We start from the raw sequence: 14,979 nt of genomic DNA, 5'->3' as shown, positions 1-14,979 counted from the left end.
AGGCTTCAAGTCCATTTCGGCGACGTGCGCCGGCCAGCCAACAACTTTGTAGCGCAGTACCTCGCTTAGCCAAGGGTCACGCCTAGTTTCGCGAGCGACGTCGCGGCCTGTGACGGGCAACGCTTTTAAACAAAGCGAGTAGGAAGTCTCGCTTTCTTCTTCCGCTTCTTTTTCATTGCTGTTGATCGGTATCCGCGATCAGCAATCCGCTTCCGTGTCATCGCTAGATTTCTTGAACTAAAGCGCGTAGTTGTAGGCGGACAACTTCACCGCCCAGCACTGTATGTGCGCAGCTGCCATCGAGGGAATGGCTGTTTTCTGACCGAAAATTGCTTGTATTGGTTTGTGGTCGGACACAAGCGTGAAGAGCCTTCCGTACACGTAGAAAATAAACTCTTTTACTCCGAATACGAGGGCAAGGGCTTCGTTCTCTATCTAATTATTTTCGGTATATGGTAAAGTGCGCGATGCATAGGTGACTGGCCGCACCGATCCATTTGTCATTCATTCTCGGCTCCTATACCGTACTACACCTATGCTGCAGTCAGATGAGCCGCAGGCGAGTTGAAGTGGTCGTTTTGGATCATAATGAACTAGAAATAGATGGGGAGCTCTAGCTGCTTTTACCCAGTGGAAAGTAACCTGGATGGACTCATTCCACGATCATTCCGTTGTTTGCTTCAGCAACCTGTAGAGTGGGTGTGCCAGAGTCAAGAGACTCTGAGCAAACTTGCCGTGATAGTGGACTATCCCAAGCAATGGCTACAGTTGCTGATTGTCCCTTGGGGCCGGCGCATTTAGCAGTGCCAATACCTTCTCGGGGGCTACACGAACACCGTGGGCTTTGAAGACATGGCCGCGATAACGGATCACTTGTTGAAAGAAGGAGTACTTATCACGCCGGGTGCGGACACCACGTTCTAGCAATCTCGACAAGGCTGTTTCCAAATTGCGGAAGGGCTCATGCTTTGTCTTGCCTGCGACCACAATGTCGTCAGGACAGGAACTGACGCCTTTCAACCCTTTCAGCACATTATCTATGGTTCTCTGAAATACGCTTGGTGCGGGCGAAATGCCGAAAGTCAGGCGGTTCAATGTGTGCAAGCCCCTGTGAGTGTTTGGCGTCAATAGCTACCGGGAGCTCTCCGCCGTAACTACTTGCTGGTAGGCCCTACTGAGGTCAATTTTTAAGAATTCTTTTCCGCCTGCAAGAGCTGCTAGAAGGTCATCTATTCGTGACAGTGGGTAGCGATCTACTTCCAGACAGTGATTGACTGTGGTCTTATAATCGCCACATAGCCGAAGGCTTCCATAATTTTTCACTACCGGCACCAAGGGCGTCGCGTAGGCGCTGGTAGCCTCAGGCTTTATGATGCGAAGATTCTTCATTTTCGCAAGTTAAGCTTCTACTGCACCTTGTAGAGCAAATGGAACGATTCATGCCTTTTCAAACTTCTGATGCGACCCTTCGCAAAGGACAAGGAAGGCCCGCTGTTCCGTGATTGTGCCAAACTCATCCTTTAAAGGTTCGGAATGACTGCCTAGCAGGGTTTCCAGCTTTTGTTGCCAGAACCTTGATTTCTCTCGAGAATGGCTAAACTGCTTCAAAAAAACCAGGTTCTTTCAATCCTGCCGAATGGCTTGCAACCATTCTCTGCCGAGAAGTACTAGTCCTGAGGCGTCCACGATGTATAGGGTCAGCTCCACGGTCTGGTAGTCAGCAAGGCCCAATTATATGTGCGCAGCTTTAATGAAGCTGACTGATGTTGCTTACGTGGAAACAGCCTCTTGAATTCGTGCCATGAAATAACGGATACGGCTGCGCCGCTGTCGAGCTCCAGTGTGAGCAGGACACCGCCAACGTTCAGGGGCACAGTAAATGGGGCTACGTTAACTGCTTGAAGTGAGACAGACGACTCGTTTCGAACGGACGCCGACATCTTCAATCGTTTGCAGTGCTTCATCTCCGTAGCTTTTTCTCTTCGACAGAGGCGTTGAATATGCCCTTTGCAGATATATTAGTAACACGTATCGCCGCTATGAGGGCCCGCTTCTATTGAGTGATTGGCACACATCGGCAATGGTGTACTGTGTGCCCACTATCACCGGACGCCGCTCGGCACCCCTACGCAAGGCGTCAACATATGACCTAGATGCCTGTTCATTGAACTTTTTTCGTGCCTCAGAGTACGATATATTTTCTCGTCAGACTTATTATTTACATTCCTTTCTTGAACACTTCACAGGTTTGTGAGTAGGCTGCGCGTGGACTTTTTGCAATTTGCACATATTGTTTCAGTTTCTTGGCAGTTGTCTGTATCATGTTCGGTTTCGGCACATTTGCCACAGGTCTCTTTGCCTCTACATGTCTTGCTGCCATGGCTATACCTTTGGCATTTGAAACATCTCCTATGGTTAGGGATCTATGGGTGCACTAGGCACCTAATGAATGAAACCCGGACGGACTCGGGCAAGCGAGTGCTGCCGAATGTTACCAAGATGAGAGATGTTTTTTCTTCACTTTACGCTGAATAGTGACGCTGCGAAGGGATGTTACGTCTTGGTCTCGCAAATTTTCCGGAGATTTCGTAGTTGGAACTTCGATTCATTCGGTGCGGTACCGTTCAGGGTTGCGATTGAATTTTTTTAGAATGAAATTGAGAATCAATGCGGCATGTATGGATTAAGGGTTCCTATTCTGTCCCTTGTGCTTCACCTTTGGAGACACCAGAAAGTCTCGGAAGCCACCCACCTGGTATACAGATGCGGAGCCCGTCGGCCGGGGCTTGACCATGTCCCCGACAACCCCCGTTCTTGATTTCTAACCGTCACCTTACAGCCTATCGCCATGGTCCAGATTACAGCTTCGGTATGGGGGCTGATATTGATCCGTGGTGGCGCTAAGCACCATCTCTTTGAGACTTAAGGTGCCCTTGCGGGACGCATAGATCTGATCTTAGGGCTATCATGAGCGCGTCTTTCTGACACCGCCAGGATAGAATTACTCTCCGCTCAGTTAGCTGACTACAGAACGCCGTACGTTTCCAGGCAAGTTGTGCATTTTTTCTTGAGGAATGTCGAAAACAGCACCTCTTTGCAAGACCCGCAGGCTCCACCAAAGTACAAAGTAATCGCGCACTTCAACTCATAACGCTCAGGTTCTTAATGAAGCCTACTACTCATAGGATTTAAACAGCAGTTAAAAGCACACATGTAGAGTCGCATATAGCAGCCAGCGCAGAATTGGCGGGATGGTCTCTAGTGGTCATTTCCCCGTCAAATGAGCCGACCGCGCTGTCACTCAGAGCTTTCAGTGGAATCATGTCGCACCTCTGGGTTTAACTGTTGACTAAGGTATAAATCACTGACAATGCCTCCTTTGCGAGCGTTTACTGCTCGATCAGAGCATCCATGCGGTCTTTGTGAATGTATTCAGACAATGAGCAGCATGCAAGGTCCAACCTGCTCTGAAGTAAGCGCCCAGAAGCAGTGGACTTCTGATTTAGGGCAAATTTTGCTCGCCGCTGCTGCTGTTTCCAGGTTCATAAGCAGAGTTATTGCAGAGCATAGTGCACTGAACAAGAGCAGCTCCCTGTGGTAATATTTATGTATAGCAAAACAAATGGGCGCTCCTTTGCTAGAGCTCTTTTCGCGGAGTCGAAAAGCACAATTCTTTTCTGCACAATGCGCTAAGCTCACCATACAGAGAGTTAAGGCCCGTCTTGGCACTTGTTTGTTCGTCTTGTGCGTGAACAGTATCGCAATACTGCACTGCACAGTGCTTCACACTGTGCAATACATTCCTGCGGTCACAACCTCCTCCCTCTCTTAGAGCGAATATCATTGACAGCCGGTATATTATACGTATCCTGCATGTTTCAACCATAACCTTTCCAATAACTGCACTGTTGAGTAGATTTGCATGCATATAATTTGTTGGTGTCTGTCATTTTCCTTCTGTTCGAAAGCAGCATTTTCAAAACGAATCAAGTTATTTTGAGCACAAAGCACCTCGCGGAGAAGTCAGTGCTTTAAACGCATTTTTAGGTTGTTCATCCAAATGGAAAACTCTTATTTTGACTTGAACATTTACATTATGCATGAAAAAAAATGAAGGATAATCTGTGCAATGAGCCGTAGCCTGAGAAGTAGTTCCTCTTCTCGCTGCTTGTCCGTGGTCGACGCTCGGCTGTCGTATGGGAAGGCGATCACGCGCCTGCTGATTGGCAGTGGTAGCAATGGAACCTCCGGGCTCATCAACGAGTCGCGCATCATAGCTACAGCTCACTGTGGTAGGTTCACAGAGATTAGGCCGGCGTCATCTTCGTACACGAAACTACGTCGACCGTCCTTCTCGAGCGCCGAGTTTATCTGCACTGCGAACCGCTGTTCACCACATAGAACGTCTTTTTCATCCACCAATTTCTCCTCTCGTTCGCGCTTACATGTTTTCCATGACGTCGCCAACGGTATATATTTGCAATTCGCGGAGAATCGAGCATCAATTATTAGTCCTTAGCCCACCCCATACTCCAAGCAACATCGCTGCTTCCCTTGCAGCTCCTCCTCGCGGGCCCAGCTAAAGCTCGTTGAGGAACTAAAGCAGCGCCATCTCCCTCAAACGCGTCAGGGTAAAGCAGGTAAGGTCGAGCAACGTAGGGCGTTTCAGATGCTAACACTATGTGCTATTAGCCACCTACTTATCTCTTTCTTTTTCACTCCCACATTCAGCACTTCCACTACTGCACGGTTCGAGTTTCCACCGAGGTTATAGACAATTACGCCGCCATTTCCTTTACTCAAAAATCAAAAAGGAGCAGAAGCTTTGGCCGCACGGGTTAGTCATTATTTTCCTGCAGAATATCCTTGACAACGCAATAAAGCTACTACCGCTTTGTAATAAAAGAGTAACATCAGTAAAAATTGGGCCGTGGGTCGCAATGTAAGCGTTGAAATAGTCAACTTCCTAATCTGTGGGCGCTAGCGCACCCGGTAAAAGCATTTTGTATTGGTGTGTCGTGGACCGCAATTTTATACAACCAGGATATTGTCACGGACGCCGGTAGGACGTTCAATCCCTGGCAGAACAGTACCTGGCGAGCACACTGCGCAGAGCGTAGCCGGCAGGGCCTAGCACCGAGCAGAAGAGGACGAAGTCCGGCGCGCGACAAAGGTCGAAGACAGACCGCACGGGGGAGCCGGTAGCGTGATGGCTAAACTAAGTGCGGCATTGCCCCTCCCCTCTGGAAAGGCATCGACTCGATGCCTGAAAGTGAGGGGGAGCCACGTGTTGGTGTTAACAGAATCCCAGGCACCGAACGTGGTGAGAGTTGTCACGAAAAGAGTCGAGGATCATGTGGAGGCGGTGTTTCTGATCGGCGGTTAGGTCGGGGTTCACGTCAGTCATAACGGGGGCGTCAGACGTCGATGCATGGGTATCGTTGAGGGAGCAGGCGCAGTGAGAGACTGAGTCACTAATTTCATCGAAATAGGCTATGGCGGTTGCTTGCGGCAAGTGGCGGTATTCGGCGCTAAAGTTCGTAACAAAAAGCTGCGTTCGCAGTCCGCGGAGGGAAGTAACACCCCGCGCAACGCAGACTTGTTGACTCAGCAGTAACGACAGGTTACCTTCCGCAACCCCGTGAGGAGTGCGTGGGTTGGAGCATTCCACCGTAATAAACAAACTGGAGCGTGGTGGTAGCGTGACATTGTCATCAGACACGCGAAAAACAGGCCTGTCGGGCTCGCTGCTGTCGACTATGGCACAATGAGGTGAGAACGTCACAAGTTCGCGGAGGTTGATTATCGCACCGTGTTCCCGAAGAAAATCTAACCCGAGGATGAGGTCCTTCGAGCAATGAGCCAGCACAGCGAAGCAGGCAGTGAAGGTGACACCACGAATCTCCATTCTAGCGGTGCAGACGCCAAGCGGTGTCACCAGATGGCCTCCAGCTGTCCGGATGTGTGTTCCAGGCCAAGGTGTCAGGACTTTCCTCAGGACAAGCGTCAGACCACGACTCATGACGGAGAAATCGGCGCCGGTATCTACGAGAGCAGTCACGCGGCGGCCATCAACGATGACCGAGATTTCAGCCGAAGCTTGGTCACCGTTAGAAAAACGCTGTGTGAGGGAGGTCGGACTAGGGGATCGTTCTCGCGGTCGGGTTGGGGCGTCAAGCGGAGGCGTCTCCGTTCGTCAAAAAGTCGTCGGACTTAAGGGTCATTCAGATTGTCCAATTGAGGCGTCAAGCGAAGAAGGCGTCTCTGGGCGTCGAAAGGTCGTCGCGGCGTGGGGTCGGAGGTCGGGTCGCATGCTAACTTCGGTGAGCGGAGGATGTTCGTCATTATGTCCGGTGACGGCGGCCCTACCTCCGGGGGTCGCCGCCCTCAGTTTTCCCGGCGCGGGCTGGAGGACTGCCGGACGTAGGACTGGCGAACTGGTGAAGAAAACCGTCGAGGCGACGGTGACCTGGACTGACGTTGGGCAGTGGGTACAGGTGGGACGTTGGCCGCTAGGTACTGATCGATCTCGTGGGGTCGTTCACCATAGCGCGGCCGGGGTGCGTCGGGCGAAAAGTCGCGCAGGCCAATCCGGCGGTACGGGCAGTGACGACGGATGTGGCCTGCTTCGCCGCAATGGACGCACAGGGGCGTGTTGTTCGGCGTTCGCCACATGTTTGCCTTCGTGACGGGTGGGCGGCCGTCTGGCAGCGCTGTCGTATGCGGGAAGCGGTGGGACGGCGCGGTAGGGGCAGGAGAGTAGGACGCCGGCGGTGGTGGCGCAGGACTTCGCAATGTCTCGCTGTATGTCATCACATAGGGCGCTGGCGGTGGCGGCGGTGGAGTGGGCTGCACCGTGCGGTGTATCTCGTCACGGACAGCCTCCGAGATGGCGGTGACACTAGGAGGCTGCTCCACAGAGCGAAGCTTCTGCAGCTCTTCGCGAACGATGCTCCTGATGAGCTCTCGGAGGGAGGTGTTCTCATCCCCGGGCCTCGGCATGTAGCACTCCACAGCAGTGATGTTTGAGGAACGGCCGTAGTGCGGAAACCGCTGCTGCAGGGCGCGCTCCATGCCTGCCGCCTCCTTTGCAAAATCGGCGGCTGTAGCCGGAGGATCGCGCACGAGCCCAGCGAACAATTGCTCCTTGACGCCCCGCCTCAAATGGCGCACCTTCTTGGCTTCCGACATCGAAGGATCAGCGCGGTTGAAAAACCGGGTCATGTCCTCCACGAACATCGCCACGCTCTCGTTTGGCTGCTGCGCTCTCGATTGCAGGGCCAATTCAGCACGCTCCCTCCGCTCGTTGCTGCTGAACGTATCCAGCAACTGGCGCCGGAAGTCTTGCCAGGTGTGGATGGCGACTCGTGGTTTTCGAACCACGTCTTGGCGGCGTCCTGGAGGGCAAAGTAGACGTTCCGAAGCTTGCGGTCCTCGTCCCACAGATTAAATTCAGAGACCCTGTCATACCCGTCCAACCAGTCCTCCACATCTTCAAACTTGTCACCATGAAACGGCGCGGGCATACGAGGCGAATGAAGAAGCAGCGGTGGCGGACTCACAGTTTGCTGGAAGGTCTGGCTGGCCACCGTAGAGGTCATCTTGCGGGATGGCGCGGCGAGGGGATTGTACTCGGGAGCTAAGCCTTTCAAGCGGCGGCTTGACTTGTGGACAGGTGTCGTGTCCAGGGGGTGTGGCTGAGCGCTGGAGGTTCCTGGGACCTCTTCGTACATAGATCGTACCCCGCACCTCCACCAAAAATGTCACGGACGCCGGTAGGACGTTCAATCCCTGGCAGAACAGTACCTGGCGAGCACACTGCGCCGAGCATAGCCGGCCGGGCCTAGCACCGAGCAGAAGAGGACGAAGTCCGGCGCGCGACAAAGGTCGAAGACAGACCGCACGGGGGAGCCGGTAGCGTGATGGCTAAACTAAGTGCGGCAATATTTTATAAACTGACTGTATTATAAATTGACTGTATTGACTAAATGAATCTAGAATGAGGAATCGTGAGCGCAAAGAGTGAGGGTGAACAACGACTGCGGATGAGAGTCCGTGCAAGCATTGCGGAAAGCGCTACAAGGCGAAAATCACTGCAAGACTTAATTTTTTATGGAACGATATAACGGCGCCGTGGCTTGCAAAAAGAACGGCTCGGGTATGTAGTAACACTCTGTTCTTCGTGGCAGTGTCCATCAATAACTGCACCACAGCTAAAGCGACTAACACTCGCTTGAACTTCTGGCGATGTGGAAACCTAAAATCATCTCCGGAGGATAAAATGCAATGTGAAGAGACTTCAGCTCAAGGAAGGAGATGTTGCACTAGGAGAGCCATTCAATACAAGCTACATACTGGAAAATATAGATGAGCGTCTACAGGACGTTTGCGAATTAGTGAGTAAAGCAGTGGGAATAAAATCACCCCCCCCCCCCCGAATAAGAGACGCCTTTGACACTCAGATTATTTTAAAGTAACTCAACAGCCGCAGATTCCTTCGGGTGAAGACTGCGTGGTGTTCGAGGAGATATCTGATAATCGATGCCTGGCGCTCCACAAATCGCCACTTTCTGACATTGAGAACTGCAAGCAGTTTAATATAAGTTCTAAATGTTCGTTATGCTCATACCCTCTCGACCTATCCCGAATTCTACACACGCCAAAGCAATATATGGCGGTTTGTTCGCTGAACGGCGCCCTTAACGCTATCACGTAATAACCAAAAACATCAACCCCTGGCGGGGTATTGCAACAAATGTGGGAAAAAGCTCAATGCGGTATTATTCAGAGTTCAGTGCTTTTATAAAAAAATGTGCTGCCGAAGTAGCCACCACCCACGGCATGTGCCGCTTTCAGGCTCGACACGTCGTATGTTCATAGTCGCTGCAGGGCTGTAAAAGATGTCAGCCCATTGTCTAGCAAGATTTAATTGGCTTGCCCACGTCATTGAAGCCATAACCGCGCTCCGAAATGCTCCCTTAGGAAGCCCCTGCAGGCCGCTTTCGATCCACCGAGTGCAATGCGCTTTCTCAGAACTATGCTGGTCAAACTTTTCTCGCATGAAAGGAAGCAGTAGTGAAAACGTTTATTAAAACCAATAAAATATTTATTTGTAAATAACGATACGAAACTCAAAGTCACAAAAGTGACACCACAACACGGTGCAAAACTACCCTACACGACAAGATTTGAAATCTACTCGTACATGTTATGGTATGCTGGTTGCCTGCTGTGAAGATATATCGAATAGATTTGCTATAAAAAGTCTTCACTTCCCTTTCAAATTCGGCTTGCCTTTGAGAACATATATGAGGAGCAGCATTTAATTTGTTACGACCTATACCTGCGCATACCATAATGCAATATACAATCAAGGCTCACCTAAACAGAATCAAGGGAAGATAGCAAAGAATTAGTAAATGGGAACAGTGAGCTTGTAGCCATAGGAAATTTTCAACGAGTGCTTCCTCTAAGATATTATCCGGGAAGATTAAAATGAAAGAACTGACTTCAAACGACTGCCCTCTGCCTAACGCACGAACAGATATAGTATCGAAGCATGGAGATTCTGCAAAAAGAGTATACCGTGCAATGTGGCATACATTGCTTCTTTTATCTATGATAACAAAGCCCTATGACTAGAGTGTATCTACAAATCTTATTTTGCTCCAAACAATTTTTTAAGCAGATTCTGTTCTCAGTCGCACGTAAGACCAATAAAAAGGAAGAAACGCATCATGGCAGCTGGCATCGCGCATTTTCTATTTTACGAATTGGTTTCTATGTTTGCTCAGGAACCGCATTTTTTTAGGCAGACAATGAACATTCAACATCGCATTGCCTTCCAAAGTTTTGCCGCTATGCGAAGTTTAGTGAATAATGAAATTGCAGTAGTCCTGCAGTCAAGCACCTTGCTGTATCCTTTTCGTCTCCTGTTTAAGGGTAGGTGTTCTAATATTGCGACGTGCAAGGCGAATTTCTAATTTTAGTCCCATGCAGCGCTTCAGCGGAAAACACTAGATGTCTCGTGTCACTGGACACGAGCGGCAGCATTTATTGTGTGGCATATCAGCTGGATGCATTCGCGTCATTTCCCTATGCGCATGGAAAGGCAAATTAGCAAGCGCCGTCCGCAAAAAGCCACCTCATACGTGAGAAAAAAAATTGAATTGGCTTGAATGGGCTATTTGGCAAAGGAAATGGCGCAGAATCTGTCACACATATGGGCGGACACCTGAACAGCGCCGTATGGGAAAGGATAAAGGAGGGACTGAGAGAAGAAATGAAGAAAGAGGAGCCGTAGTGGAGGGTTCCGGAATAATCGACCACCCGCCGATAGTTAACGTGCACTGACATCGCACAACACACGGGTGCTTTTGCGTTTCGCCTCCATCGAAACGCAGCCGCCTCGGTCGGGTTCGAACAAGAAAAACCCCGGATCAGTAGCCGAGCGCCCTTAACACTGAGCCACCGCGGCGGTCAGAAGAAGACCTAGAAACGCATTTCTCCTGGCCACAGCGCGCCATATATTCATCTCCTAACTTTCTCGCAACGGTGGCAGCCTGTTTAGTTGTGTGCTATTGTATATAAAAAGCTTTATATATGCAATGATGCCAAAACGATGGTTCTTATACAAAATCTGCCGTTGCTTCCCTAAATTTACCAGTTAATGACAAGTGATCTATATATCCCGCCGCATTAATGTGCCTTAAACATGTTCTTCTTTGAACATGAAAACTTTATAATTTTTGCCATACAGTTTGCACAGCGCTGCCAATGTGAGGAGCTTTCATTGTGTTTTTAAGGAGTGCAGGCTATTTGGGGCAAAAGAGTGTTTAGCGGGGCAGAATAATTTCACCATTAGAAGAGAACAGTGATAAAATTTTGCATACAAAATAATAATTTACACATGCTTACTTGAATCGGATACGGAACGGGCGATATGACGAACCTTGCGCTCTTGCCATGATCTTGCCAAGTAATCGACGTCCTTATATACTGTTAAACCAGCTTCGCGCACAGTAATGAAATCAATCAGCTCCATATGAATAAACTGTTCTTGATGTCAAGGATTCTGCATGCTCAACAGTTTTGTGATGGAAGGATTCTATACCACAAGCATTTATTAAATCGGCATGAGCAAACTAAGTTCAAACATAGCAGGAGGTGAATACTTTGCTTTTCCATCGCTGCAATGTGTTTCCCCTTTAAACTTATGACTGCTGTTATAATAAATTCACATGCAGGCTAACGGCTTCTTCTTGATCGATTGTGTTTCTTTGCCTTGCTATGCAGCCCTCTGTACGGTCGCCCAACAAAAATTTCACTTTCCCATCCTTCATGCTATTCAAATTTCGATCAGGAAATACTTTCTAGCAAACTATTGGTGATAATCAATTGCACCCGATGATTAGCAACCCCTAAACAATGTAAAAAAATGAGCAAGGAAAGGAAAAAGGAACTGGATTGCAGCTACTGATAAAAATGAAGCAATGACAGCTCAAGAAAGGAGAAAAAGAGTAAATATATGAAGAGATACAAAACACGACAAAAACGAGAATTAAAGGACAAAGAGTATGTCTAAAAAAGCAAAGACTATGTCTCCATATTTGGAAAAAGAAACAAAGAGAAAAACTTTACGAAAAATCGAAGCCCACATGACAAGTAAACTACCGGCCAAGTGTCTGCACCATGCTGAAAACAGTGATGAGATCAGTGAAGCCAACGTGCCTCTCCATCTAGAAGCATCTTCCTACTGCCGACCAGCGGCGAGCCTCCACGGTCCGAGCACCTCCAAAGCATCCAAAGCTGCTGCTCTCCCACTTCTGCGGAACGGTGTGTCAAGGTTATGGCGGGAATTTTGGGAGAGGGTGAAGGTAGTGGCGTCTGTTTTCGAGTTAACTGTTTTCAGCTAATTACCTTTATCTCAGATTGCATTGTTCTTATTTCTAAGTATCACGCGCTTACTCAAGACCATCACCACGACAACAGTGAAATGGCTAGGGGAATAAGAAAAGGACGGAGTGAATTTGGCAAGCAGTCTTAGCTAATTAATGACAGTTTGCCAGTGTCTGCCAACAGGAAAGTGAAGATAACGATGATGGTGATGATTTTTATGGCTCAAGTGGACCTGTGGCTAAAAACCACCAAAGCTCAACGTTTTTCCATTGCTCAAGACAGGATCAACGGCCCATTTCCCAAGCATTTTGCCCTAAATGAGTCGAGCACGAGGCCAGGAGAAATCTAGTACCCAGTGCATCACCGGTCGCTACCCGGATGCACTGAGGATGAAATCCCGCCCCGCCCGCATGCCAGGTGCATGCCCAGGCCACCGCTCCCCATGGGTCAGAAAAGTGACGGCTAACGAGAACAGTTACTCTAAAATTGCAAAGTTAAACGAAATTTCTCTTAATGTAAAAGGAATTACTCTTAAAAGGAAACTGATAGCTGTTCGGTTAAAATACTCGCAGATAACAGAATGTGTCCGAGTACAAACGCAGGCTATTGATTTTCTAGTCGAATTCATTAAAAAATAAAATTCGCTGGAGGTTTAGGAAAGCGAAGTACGAAATAATGAGTGAAAGCTCAGTATTAAGGAGAAAGAATTTAATGGCACATGCTCGCGTCCGTCCGTCAGTTATGCTCTTCAACTCGATAAGATAACAACCTTTGTGCACGATGGATTCGAACCACCATCCTTCCCGTTCCACAGCCGAGCGTTCTGACGACTACGCTACTTCCTGCCAAAGCATATGTAGTTTTCCTTGTCAAGGACGCTGGAGAGTGTTTGCAGAAAAGCGTAGAATCAGACGGATGCCTCCTAAACGCCCTCCATTGTCTCCCGTATTTCAGATTCACAAACAATTGTGTAGTTATTCAACATCTTAACCACAAATAAATGACTCGAGCAACACCGCGCTAAAGGCGTTCGCCTCACCGCACTTTAGGTCAACAAAGTGCCCCCTGAATATTTTTTATTTGAAGGTGTACGACACCGCCAAGTACCTCAAAGCGCGATGTATATGTCCGCTGTCCCAGGGAGCCAGTTATTCGCGACATGAGAATGTTTGTTTTAGAAATGGGTACGCTTCATTAGTTCCATAGTAAATTAGTATCGGAAAATTGTGGTGATTGTTATTTCTTGAAAGTAAACATGACTGACGTTTAATTTTGAGGTTGAAGGTGAAGAAGAGTTGGGGTAAAAGTGCAATTAATAATAAAGTTCGGATCCACCCATTAGGCTAGGACAGGCATATAAATACTGTGTGGGTGAATTATTCACTGTCGCAGGAGTAGTCTCGGTTACAAGAAACATCTGATGTGCGCTTAATTTATGCGCAGGCCGCTGGCGTATAATGTACAGGGCGTTTCACATAGAACCTCACGCAAGTTTTAAAAATACGCTTTTTGAGTTAGAAGAGCGCTTTTTCCGACATTGCATTATCAGCACAGTAGTAAATAAGAATACAACTGATTATTTGATACAGAATAGTTAACTAATAGCGTTAGACCTCTTATACAGTAAGAGGCGTGTAGCCCACGATAAGCAATATCCTTTTCAGTTCTTAGAATTTCCAAAACTACTGATGCCCTCGGCGCTATGGCCAAACAAATTTTGCCTACACTGCGCCTCAACACATGCGATGCAGAGAAGCTTGCAGGGAAAGCAACTTCTTTAGTGCACGTAACTTGTCGAAATAGCCAAAATTTGTTGGGCCGCAGCACCCAGGTTAACCGTGTTTTTTAAATCTTAAACCTGATATTAGTATTGCGTTAGGCTGCGCGCCTCTGTTAATTAAGGAGCCTAACAGTAATAGTTAAAATGATTTATTTGAATTAGTTAATAAGTCTGCTATTTAGCACTTCTTAGCTGTATTATGATCTACTATACCGCTGACAATGCTACGCCAAGAAAAAGTGCCCTTCAAACGCAAAAAGGCTATCTTTAAAAAATTGTAAACTCAAATATATATATATATATATATATATATATATATATAAATGCTTTCTGGACGATATTTTTCTCATTTGACCCCAAGACGAAGCTAGCCTATTAACATTTATACGAAACTGCAACAAATTTCACCTATCGATATCGTGCACCCACAGCATCTCCAAAACATCTATAAAGTTTTTGGAAGTAACAGTACAAAAAAAGGAAACGCACTTAAGACAACGCTCTACAGAAACCCCACCGACCGCCGGCAGTATCCACATTTTAAGAGCAGCCACCCGCACCACTGCAAAAAGAGCATACCTTACTCGCAGACTCATAGATACCGCCATGCTGAACAACTAAAGACAAATCTTCTACTGCAAGAATATCCCGCCTCTACGTGGAGGACGCTATTCTGAAAGCGCGCGGTCTAGACAGCAGTAAAATACCGAGTTCCCAAAACTTACAGCATGACGAAAGGCAAACCAACCTCGCTCTCACACATTCGTCAAACATACCACGCGTAAACAATATCCACTCTAAGCATTTTAACATTATGCAGCAGTCACCTGTTCCCCATTTATAAATAGCATCCAAGAGCGGTATACCGGCGCGGTAGTAACCTCAAAGACATTTTAGTTAAATCCAGAACATCGCCCAATACTAACCCTAACCCTGGGTGTCAACCCTACCGAAAACCACACTGCAAGGTTTGCACTCACATGCTGACAACAAACATTGTAAAAGGTACCTTCTCTGACTATACTTTCACCATCAAAGAGACTCTAAATTGCGAAAGTGCAAATGTGGTCTACATGATTCACTGCGGTGTGTGCGGCATGCAATACATCGGCCAGGCAGAAACTCTGTTCAGGTTTCGATTCGACAACCACACGGCCCACATTCACACACTGCCAAACCTACCCTTTTCTAAACACCTATGTCTGCCACAACATACATTCGAAAACATCCGGGTCGTCCTCTTCCAGTCGCGAAACAAGCCATCAAAGAGAACAAAGGGTGTCGTATTTCATACACAAATT

At 48.0% G+C, this 14,979-nt stretch overlaps 1 long non-coding RNA gene across 1 annotated transcript in view; it reads right to left on the bottom strand.

Moving 5' to 3' along the window:
- The window catches only part of LOC144112355 (uncharacterized), a 47,200-nt gene extending 36,226 nt beyond the window's left edge, over positions 1 to 10,974 (bottom strand). Inside the window, exon 1 of the long non-coding RNA XR_013310232.1 lies at positions 10,918 to 10,974. This is a non-coding gene — a long non-coding RNA (uncharacterized LOC144112355). The remainder of the gene's footprint in view (positions 1 to 10,917) is intronic.
- Positions 10,975 to 14,979: the final 4,005 nt, after the last annotated feature.

This window comes from Amblyomma americanum, unplaced genomic scaffold, assembly GCF_052857255.1.
Source record: "Amblyomma americanum isolate KBUSLIRL-KWMA unplaced genomic scaffold, ASM5285725v1 scaffold_70, whole genome shotgun sequence".
Classification (NCBI taxonomy): domain Eukaryota; kingdom Metazoa; phylum Arthropoda; class Arachnida; order Ixodida; family Ixodidae; genus Amblyomma; species Amblyomma americanum.
This window is presented reverse-complemented; position numbering and strand designations above follow the sequence as displayed.